This window comes from Sciurus carolinensis, chromosome 13 (assembly GCF_902686445.1).
Source record: "Sciurus carolinensis chromosome 13, mSciCar1.2, whole genome shotgun sequence".
In the NCBI taxonomy this organism is placed as follows: domain Eukaryota; kingdom Metazoa; phylum Chordata; class Mammalia; order Rodentia; family Sciuridae; genus Sciurus; species Sciurus carolinensis.
In genome coordinates, this window is record NC_062225.1 from 19172360 (window position 1) to 19183337 (window position 10978).

The following is a 10978-nucleotide window of genomic DNA, read 5'->3' on the forward strand; positions in this document are numbered from 1 at the left end:
TGAGAAACTAACATTTTTGGAAATTGGCCATGTGTCTTGATTTGTAAAATTATCTTATTTAATTTTTTTTTTGCCATGACTCTACAAGGAAATTACTTTTTCATTTCTTTTCCAGATGAAGAAAGGGAGAGGGAGGCCTTTTTTTTAACTCATCAACATTGCACAGCTAATACCCAGGTACCTTTGACTCCAAAGTCCTTGGTACTTAATTCCTTTATATCACTTTCTATGTTATCTCTTGATAGCAAACCATACCCCACCTTCCACTTCTATCCACTACCCAAAGTAGAGGAGCTGAGGAGAGATAAGGAAGAAATTTTCTGGCTTGGCACCCGTGATCCAATGTCTAAGCTCTTCTCTGAAGCTCTGGTGCCTTGTTGTCCTTAGGGCAGTCACCTTCCTTCCCCCAAAACTGATGTTAGTGACTTAAACCTCCTGAAAAGGCGTAAGGCTGCGAGTGTAGTTGTGGCTCTTGGCAGTGACAAGTTTCTGCAGCTTCTGCCATTAGCAGCGGCAGCTGTTGGGGAGGGCTAAGGGAGGTCTCCAGCATTTGTCGCCTCTTCAAGTACTTCCGGACCCCTCACAGCTGGACAGCCCAGATTCTATCAACACTCTTCAGAGTGCTATTCACAGTTGGATTCCTGCTCAGCTCTGACACAAGACAGCTTTTTCGAATCACAACACTTTCAAAGAACATGTTCAGAATCACCACGTTGGCCCTTCTGTAATTCAAGTCTTCTCTGCACCCACTGTCCCTTAACCAACACACCGCAAAGGATGCAGTGCGGCCCCTCAGCAGAGCCCAAAATGAGGTTCCCAGGCAAGTTAGCAAGTGTCTCCCTTTCCTTCACGTTTGTTAACCATAGAAACCAAACTCCAAGATCTGCCCTGAACATCCAGCTGTTTGCTAGGACAGACACGTAAACTAAACACTGGTGTCTAACAAGCCGGACTTGGATCGGCATCTGAATCCAGATCCTGCCACTTCAGAACTGCATTATTACTAGATCTCTTGAAAAGTGTCTTAGCTTCATACACAAAGCAGGAGTAAGCACTACTTCAGGGAAATTTTATGAAGATTAAGAAAATACATATATAGAAATGATCTTAGCACATGGCATGTGTTTGGCACATAGTAACTATTATTGCCATATCCCTGAGACTGTGGTTATCTTTCTGCTTTTGGTTGAGATTTCTTTCTTCAGTTCATGGACGCTCAGATCATCTCACGATGGGTCTTCATATTTTGCACCTTGACTTTCCAGTTGCTGGAGGAAATGAATTTCTGACACTCCTGAATATAGCCCTGAATTCACTTGTTGAAATCAAACACTTTTGCCTCAGATGACTCAACTTTCCACGGTCACATTGCAATATGGAAGGGGCAGAGTCCACTGCCCTGTAAAGTAGAACCTCAGGGCCGGTGATCAAGCCTTTTGGTTTCTGCTTTGGCGAATCCACCAGTCCTCAAAGGGATATGGGAGACCTGTTCCCCAAGTCACATTTGCTGTGCAGGTAGACGGTTTCTCTGAACATGATATATTTAAAAATATTCGGGTTTTACAATTTTGTGTTTTCTGCAAGATGTTTTGCTGTGCAGGATTTCCTTTAGAAGGAAGGAAATTCTATCATCCATGTTTCTAAATATTTCTGTCTTAATTCAGTACTCTCAGCTTTGGTAGGACTAGGGCAGGCATGGGCATATCCCAAAGGGAGGAGTTGGCAGGACACCCTGGGGTCCTGATGTTTTACCATCCTCTGTTTCTGTTGGGTCTGATCTTGAACTTGCTCTGGGCCAGGAAGGAACTATCCCCTGAAGAGCTCTAGTAGAATCAAATCCCTCCCTAGAAGGCAGACAGCACCCCACCTTCTTAATCTTGGCATTATGTTATTTTTGGCAGTAAAGTGCTGTGCTGTGCTCAAGAGCATGATGTGGTACTGAAGACCCTTCTGGGTGGGTTTCCCGTTGAGTGTGGGCTTGCTAGTACCTTTAGGGCCCTAGAATTGAGGCACAGAAAAAGCACCATGATTGACCCTCTGCTGAAAATGTGCTGAATAGATTGAACAAAAGGGAGGGTCACTTTATGAGTCCAACTCTGCTGTCGATACTGCAGGGCTGGAAGGAAATATAAAGCCGAGTTTCTGTCCTTAAGGAACCTGTGTTTGTGTTGGCAAGGAGAGACTCAGGCACACGAAGCAACAGGCTAGCTGAGGGACTGTGTGATTAAGTGACAACCAAATAGTACGAACAGAAAGTGCTCTGGGGGGCCTGGCTTGGGAAGAGATGGCAGAGACAGCCAAGTGTTGACAGGTTTGCAGCGATCTGACGCTTTTGCGAATGCTTGCCCAGGGTTAGAGACACAGTTGTGACTGTGAACATGGCCATTCCAAAAATCACATCTGAATGATCCTTTCGTTTTCTCAAGTTCCAGGTCCCTGTTGATTGAGGAAATCACATTGGAAACTTTTCAGGGTCACAGGATAGTATTTTGTGCTTTCTAAGAAGGCAGTTAGTTAAGAGTTTTGATAGTTCTAAAGCTCTGGGAGGTTTGACAATTTTTAAGTGCATGAGAGATCAAGGTCTGCCTTCCCGCCACTTGCTGACCATGTGACACTGGGTTTGTAAAGCTGCTAAGCTTCACATTCTCTACTGAATAAGAATGATAGCATCTTCCCAGGGCTGTTAGGGGGAATCCCAGGAAGGTGATATACAGAGTGCTTGTCACAGAAGGGGTAAAGTACAGGTTCTTCAAGGTTACGGGCAGACCTGGAAGGAACACCTCTGAAGTGAATGTAAAATCAGAGAATGTGGGATCTGCAAGGGATCACAGTGGTTAGTTGGGTCAATTTCCCATTTTATGGATGGGAAATGGAGACTGGGGTAAAAGAAATTATCAGCTCAAGTACATGCAGCCAACCCGTCATAGAACTGGGCAAGTAGCTGTCTATCTTAACTGGCATTCCCCAGTGATCTCTGTACTATGACCTCCTGTGCAACCCTGCATAAGTAGCCAACTCCAGCAAACATGAGGCCACCTGAATTTTCTTGGGTAGTGAATCTGGTCTCTTCTTCTTCTTCTTCTTCTTTTTTTCTTTTAAAGAAACATTTTTCGTTTTTTCTATGTAGTTATTTCTCTAGCTAATTTCTGATGAGCAGCCTCATCTGGATATCTGAGCTCCCCTTGTTCTTTACAATTCTGTTTCAGATACATTTTTCATCAGCTCTGTTATTACGCATTCTTTTCAGACTCGCTCTCGATGTAATAATAATACCTACTGTTTCCTTTACAGTGATTTATGACTTGGTTAAGGCTCTTAGATTTCTGTTCAGATTTCTAATCTGTTGACTTGGGTCACTTTGTATGATTTAATTATTGTCAGAAGTTGTGCTAAAGGTAGGGACACCTGAATTTAATTAATGCACTCTTTGCATATTTCACATCATAAATAATGATGCTCAATAAATTACATCATAATAGCAGTCCTGTGGTACCTCTCATGACAACTCCTTACACTTAAATCCATGCTATGGATCCCAGGACCTTTCTGACCACTATGATATTTCTTTTCTCTTACTCACTTATGAATAGGTATAGCCCAAACTTTGAAAAGTTGCCCAGTGATTGAGCACAACATAGTTTGATTTTCTTCTCGGAGTTTTCTTTCTCTGGACATACAACAAATATTAAGAACACAGGAAGTCAGAACAAGTTCATATTTTGCTAGTCTCTTCATTGCAAATCTATACAAAGACTGCTGTGGGTTATAGTGCAGTTGACAGGCCCCTGCCAGAGTACAGTTCCTTCAGATTGTACAAATCAAAGTTGCCACTTTAAGAAAGTATTTCAATTTTATTTTTATCGAAGAGTTAAAAAGCAAAGCCTTTTAGCATCTCATTTCACTTACACACATAGCCCATTATAACCTGCATAAACAAGGATGACAAGTTGAGATTAATGAGCGTCCCCAAGTGACAGAACAATTTAATTGTCAGAAATCATAGGAGCTGAACTTTACCAGTGTATTTATATAAGACAGCCATAGTCTAAAAACTTCCCTAATTGATTATGACCAATAAGTAATAACTTGGAAAGCAGTTTTCTGGTATACAAATAACAAATGACTCATAATAGTTAATTGAGGTATTAAGATGCATAAGGGAAGAATATTAGATTGACTAGATAAATGATTCATAACACAAGGCAAATCACTGGCGAGTTCATACTCCTAAGTAGAATATAGCTTCATAAGCAACACTGAAAGTACATCAAATAAAAGGAATTGTGTTTGCTAAATGAACTCCCAGTTAATTGGGTATTATAGCTATGTTGCCTCCAGGCTCCAGTGGATCCTGGCTTTCAGGCAAAGCAGTTCTCTCATAAGTCCATTCAAGTCAGAATGCTTATCTTGAATGCTGTAGACCTCAGAATGGGAGGGTGTGAGGTTGGAGATGAGTGGGGTGGACCAGGCAGACGGACGCATGCAGAAAGTCATCTGCATCATGGCTGAGCCAGCAATGTGACGCTGGATCCTGTATTTCAAGGCTAGGATTCTGAGCAGCCATAGGCCCAGTTTTGGAGGACCAGGGAAACTGGTATAATGTCTCTTTTGTCACCCTCCATGATCTGGGTTGACTTGACTAGCAGGTGGCAGCAACTGCTGTGTATGATGCAACTTTGAGGAACCTCTGTACCTAAATACCTGTACCTCAATATGTTCTAGATCATGCTTCATCTCAAACCCTATCTATGTAGTGCCTTAGCTCTGGAGAGTTTCTCAGATAGACATCATAAACAGTTTGCAGAGATGAGAGCACATCACCACTGATAGACAATGTAGCAGACAGCCTGGGAGAGGATACAAGGAGCCAAATCAGAGAGCCAAAGGAAAAATATTCAGTTCACGATCGTGCTGGTGGCCATCTTGCCAAATGGACTAGTCACAGACATTATGCCCCCAACCCCTATTTCAGATTTTGCTACAAGGAGGAAGAGGGGAACAAAGAAATGAAAAGAGGTAAATGCAGGAAAAAAGGGGGAAGAAGAGACAAAAGAAGAGATGGAGGAAAAGGAGAAAAAGAGGAAAGAGAAGAGGTAAAGAAATAATTAAGCAATTTAGTGACTAAATTAAGAACTAAGACTATGAGTTCTAGAACTGCTGCTCTGTAATTGTGGGTCAATCATTTACCATTTGGTGCCTCAGCATTTTATCTATAGAATGGGAAGGAAACAGGTTCTTCCTTGTAGGAACATGGGCTATTAAATGAGTTCATACAGAATAGAGTTCTTGGAGGAAGTTCTTGGCACTAAGCAGTCAATGAACAATAACTATCATCATTCCTAAGCATTTTCTGTATGTGGCAGGTCCTGCTACTTAGTCTTCAGGAGGTTAAATCAATTGAGGTTAAGTCAGTCTGAGTTCAGTCATAGCAAAACAAAGTGACTAAACTCAGACTTTCTAACACCAGGTATTATTCTCTGTCATCTCTGCCTAATATAATTAAAAATAATTTCATATAGACATAAATTTAAGAGAAAGATATTTTTTAGTTATTGATTATTTTGTCTTTGTCACACATAGATTTTAGTGCATGTTGTACAATATGCATTTAGTAGTGTGTGAGAATTTCTTGTTGGAAATTTCATTCCAAATCCTGTACCCTCAATGCACTTTCATTGACTTTAAGTCATGAGGGTATAAAGATTCCAAATTCTTCAACTGCCCAAATTTCTCTTTCTCTCTTAGCACTTAACATTTTTGACTTATAGGAGAATTTTCTTATTTGTTGTCTTTATTGATTACTGTTTTTCCCCTCATGAGAATGTATGTTTCAGGAGGGTCTGACTCACCTCTTTCATTCATTGACATATGTCACTTGTCCAGAATTTTGTCTTTTCAATATACCTACATGAATGAATAAATAAGTATTTGTTGAATGAATAAAGACTAACCTAATTTTTCCCCTTGGATAATTCAGTATTTGTTACAAAGTCTTAGAAAGATCTGTGTGTGTGTGTGTGTGTGTGTGTGTGTGTGTGTTTGTGTGTTGCTAGTGAGTGAACTCGGGACCTCTCACATGCTAGGCATGTGCCCTACCACTGTGTTACATCCTCAGCTTCTAAAAACACTTCTGATTAAACTATTCCCATTATTTTAGAGTTGGTAACAATTATCCCTGGGTCTTTTTAAAAACTGCCCTCATTTTATTATATGTCCTATCTTTCAAATTTTCACCTTGAGATGTAAAACTAAATGTACTATTTGGTTACTTTGTAAGTACCATGAAGCAAAAATTAAAAATTTGACCTTTAATTTTTAATAACTGTCAGATCCCAAGAGAATGTGCTGCCATCTTGATCTGCCGAGCGTGTTTCACAGTAAGAGTGATGAAACTGCTAAGGCAGGAGCAGCGCCCATGGCTGTTTTGCTGGCTGGTGGTCAGGATTCGGAGGAGACACCTGGCTGCTGACGGTTGGCCTCTCAGCACATTCTTGCTGTACTCCATTACTCTACCCTACCAACCCTGCTCACGTGTCATGCATGCCATTCTCCTAGTGACCATAGAGAAGTTTATTCTTTAGATCTCATTCAGGTCTTTCCTCCCTCTTCTCTTCCTACATCATCTCCAAGGCAAACACTGGAGTTCAAGTGAAGGGCCCAGTGGTGGAAGCTCACGCTGCAGCCGTCCATTTCTTGCTGGGCACTCCTGCCTGCGAGGTCCAGCACAGTTCTTTTTGACTGCCTCTTTTAGGCATGCTTGACAAATTACCCAGTTAGCATTTCCCTTGCCTCCATCTATGATTTCACTGGGAAACTATGCATAGGATACTTTGGAAATAAATATACATAAGAAACTACAATTCTGTTTGAATGACCCTCTACCTTGGAATGTCTAGAACTGTGAGAATTATATGACCAAGAAATATGTCCAGGCTGCTGGTTTGAAAAGTTACTATTCCTTATATGGAATCTGTACAGACAGGGAAGTCAAAGTTCCATAAATTAGAGATTTTTTCCCCCCAGCTACTAAGTGCCTCATCCTTGACCTATTCATTTACAGTTTCCTTGAAGATACTAGACCAAGAAAGTTCATTGCCTTCTTCAAGGCCTTCCAGGAGAGGATCTTCAGAACATCCAGTGTTTTACACATGGACTCAATTCTAGGGAAAAGATCCAGGGATTGGGCACCCAAAGTCATGAGCATGGTAAAGCAATTCTACCAGTACAATGTTAGGCCCTCTAAGGATGTAGGGTTCTGGATAGGATGCCCCAAGTGGGGTTTATTCATTATTGTTGGAAATTTTAAAATGTAGACATTCAGAAATATTTAGTCTGGTCCTCAGTAAGGCAGAAGGGCATGGACATTCCTACAGGGGCCCTCAACTAGCACAATGAGTATTTCTTTTACTCTCTTTCCTTGCTGATGGGAAAATGGAGCAGGAAGCTATACGTCTCCAGCTAAAAGGAGAAATTCTATTTTTTAATAAGAGTAATTCTTTCACTCTTACACTGTAGAGTGGGGACATTTTACAATCTTGAGTTGAAGAGGATATTTTAAAGTAGATTCAGAACACTGACAGCGTATGTTTCTAAGGACTGCGCTTTCACTACTCCTTGCCTGCAATTCCGAAATCATCCTCTGTTCAGACCTCAGCTATTCCATTCATCAGGATCAGTCTTTAATTCCCTCTAAGCTTCTGTTTTCTCGTCTAAAAATGAGGATTGAAAGTAGTACTTACCATATAGAATGGTTGTAAGAGTTTAACAAGTTAAAACAATATAAACACAAAGCCTGATGAATTCATACCCTTTGATAAATAGCACTGATTATTACTCTGGTGAGTAATAATTTATTAACTGAACATAGTTTTTGAAAGATGAAGGTAGATTATGAATGGGTTCCACATGCATCAAAAAGTGGTCCCTTGGGTCCAAGTTCACAGCCCTGTTTCTTCTCCTTTTCTAGACTCAAGAAAACATTGTCAGAGGTAGACGGTAAAGGGGAAGAGTGACTTACCTGAACAATCTGCAGGAAGTACTGATAGTCGCACTGGAATTCTCCAGATGAAGGTTTGTGTTTCCTAGATGCTTAGATTAGTGTATGATCTTACAAAGGAAATTAACTAGGTTGCATTGGTATGCAGATTGATCTTCACATTGACCTAGAGATTAAAAAAACATAGCAGATAAATTAATAATTCTTCTTCCTGAAGCCTAGAAGTTGATATGAACTTATACTGCTTTAATTTCAAGACCATTTCTTTCACAGTGTTGGATGACCTGGCAGGAGACTTGGCTTGGGGGCACCCTGAAAGCAAACAGAAACAATGCTACCCACTTTTGCAAATGAAAAAAGCCCATCTTTGAGGAACAGATTAGAATTTTTAAATGGGTAAATTTAGAAACAGGTATTTTAGATATGGTGTACATATCGGTCTTGTTGTTTAAGGTTTTTTAAAAAATTTTTAAATGTATTGAAGAAAGTAGAGATGGTAGTATAAGCTCATCTATTCTTAATGCCTCTATAGGTCTGATTGAACCCCTAGTCTTAGAGCTGATTGGAACACTTTTGTAACCATTTAGGCATTTGTCACCAAAACAAATATATATTTTACATTTAGGGAAGGATAAAGGAAAGAATCTAAAATTGGTTTACAAGCTTAGTGATGGACATAGCATGGGTATCAAATATTTCTATCTCATTTGAAAACACCATTCATTGTTAGAGGCTTTGATATAATTCAAGCTCTGGGTAATTTTGATGTTGGTAAACCTGATTTTCTAGTCTTTTTAATCTCTAATCACTAAGCTTCTGGTTTTTGCTCTTTGAAGAAGCTAATACTCACATAATATTAATATTTTCCATTTTCACCAAAGCCAGCTTTAAATATTTCCTAATGCTAATGCATGATTTGTCTAAAGCATTTTAGCTAAATCTAATCTTTCATTACTGTTGATGCTCATCTCTATTTTCAAATAGTTAATTTGCTGACTTTCTGCAAAGTTCAGTTTTTGTTACATGTCTGATCAAGCTTAACAATAATTTCCTATATTATATTAGCCAAAGTAATGTTTGTTTATGAGCTTAGAGTCATATTTATTAACATCCATGATTAACTGAAAATTGCCCCATGTGGTATTTCAATCCACAAATGTGTTTTGATTAGAGAAGGGACAATTATTCCATTTGCATTTGATTCTAACACAAATGGTATAATTTTCAGCTCTCTTAGTCAAATAGATAGTAGGATGGAAAAGAAAAGGTAAGGTCTTAGAAAGGCAGCCCATGTGGTGGCTGCTCTCTGATCGTTTAGACCCTAATGTAATTTATTTTTCTTTGTTGCATATTTCTATGAAATAGTTTGATATGGATAATTACCTTAATTGTTCATATACTCTCCAAAGTACACTGGGGTATTGTGCTTCACGGTATTGATCATTGCGTACTGTCTAAAATAGTTCATCCTCTTTAGAATTGAATGTCTGACTATTTAGATTTGACACTTGACAGATACTATGTATGTAGGAATCCAGTAAATAAGAAAAACACATATTTTGAAAAGATGATTTATGTTCTTTTTAATTCTGACACTTTCCCTGAAGCTTTTGTGGCTTGATCTAAATCCCCAAATCTGCTTTTTTATCCAGTAGAATAAAATTAACTTTTTGGAAATGGCTTGGACACATGGCAAGGGATTCTGAGTGTCTGATGCCACAAGAATCTGGAATCTGATCTTCAGAACTCAGAATGACTCGCAGTTCAGAAGCGATGGAGTCCCAGCATGGCTTCTAATGGACCCCAAGACATTACTGGTCTGTCTGCCTTTCCCAACTTGGTAACATCGGTCACCTCACGAGAAATTCCTGTGGATGCTCTGCTTTTGCTAGAGATAAGAGCAACTCTGTAGAGCCCCAAATCTTGTCCCACTCTTGTCAGACTGGGGTGGGAAGATTCTTTTTTTTTTTTACTTACAATTAAAAATGAAAACTTATGTAAGATGACCTGGCACTCGTTGTCATCCCTGGAGGCCTAAATAGACATTTAAGCTTCTGTCCTATTATTTTTAAGGTTGTACCCAACAGAATGACAGAAAGACACCAATACTCAACACTCTCTGTAATGTTGGTTAGGTGGATGAATGAATGAATGAATGAGTGACCTATCAGGACACTTGTATGACCACAGACCTGAATTTCCCATTTCCAGCTTCTATGCTTTAGATGTTTCTTGACTCTGTCTGCTTAATTAACTGCACCAAAAGTTTTGCTCTAATTCCTAAAAAACTTCCTATGAATCAGGAACACCTCTTAAATTTTTCTTTTGATCAGTTTTAATCTGCATAGTACCCCCTTTTCATGCCAGAATGCCAGCTTTAATAAATCAGCCCTCTCAATTGAATAAATCTATTTAAATACTTATAAAATATTAAGGATGCATTTGGGAAAAGCCTCTAAGGTTATTGTGGCACCCATGTACCTCACAGTAACTAATTTATTAAGCAGTTTGCAAACCTGGGAAGAAAGGAAAAAGAAAAATGGTTTCATAAACCAAGAGCAGAAGCCAATTTTTCAGCTCAGATGATGAAAGGAAGCATGCATTTCTAATCAAAAAGACAGATAAGCCTTCTCTCTCCCACCATTCCCTCACCGGCAAAGTGCCTTTTCATCATCAGCAACACTCCATTCCTAATGGCTGCCTGGGCCTTTCCGCACCTTCTCCATACACTGGTAATGTACACACAGCATCCCTTTGAAACAAGAGCCCATTAGCTGTGGCAGACTACCTTTTCACATGACGTTCTTCTGTTGCAAGTCATCAGTGCGGTGTTAAATCATTCCTACTGGGCATGCTCAGAACCCTGTCAAAGGGATAAACTGATATTTAGAGCCATAGCATGAAAATTGCTTTTCAGCCCCCTTGAAGGACAGTTAAAAAAAAAAAAAAGGAAAAGAAAAGGGAAAAGGTCATAAACGAGAC

At 39.6% G+C, this 10978-nt stretch overlaps 1 long non-coding RNA gene across 2 annotated transcripts; it reads left to right on the forward strand.

Moving 5' to 3' along the window:
- Positions 1–1421: 1421 nt before the first annotated feature.
- LOC124962790 (uncharacterized) lies at positions 1422–9874 on the forward strand. Of its 2 annotated transcripts, none has more exons than XR_007104593.1 (3): positions 1422–1515; positions 7967–8070; positions 9649–9874. It is a non-coding gene; the product is annotated as an uncharacterized LOC124962790 (long non-coding RNA). The 2 variants fall into 2 exon arrangements; XR_007104594.1 differs by having other exon boundaries at positions 9652–9874.
- The last annotated feature ends 1104 nt before the right edge of the window (positions 9875–10978 follow it).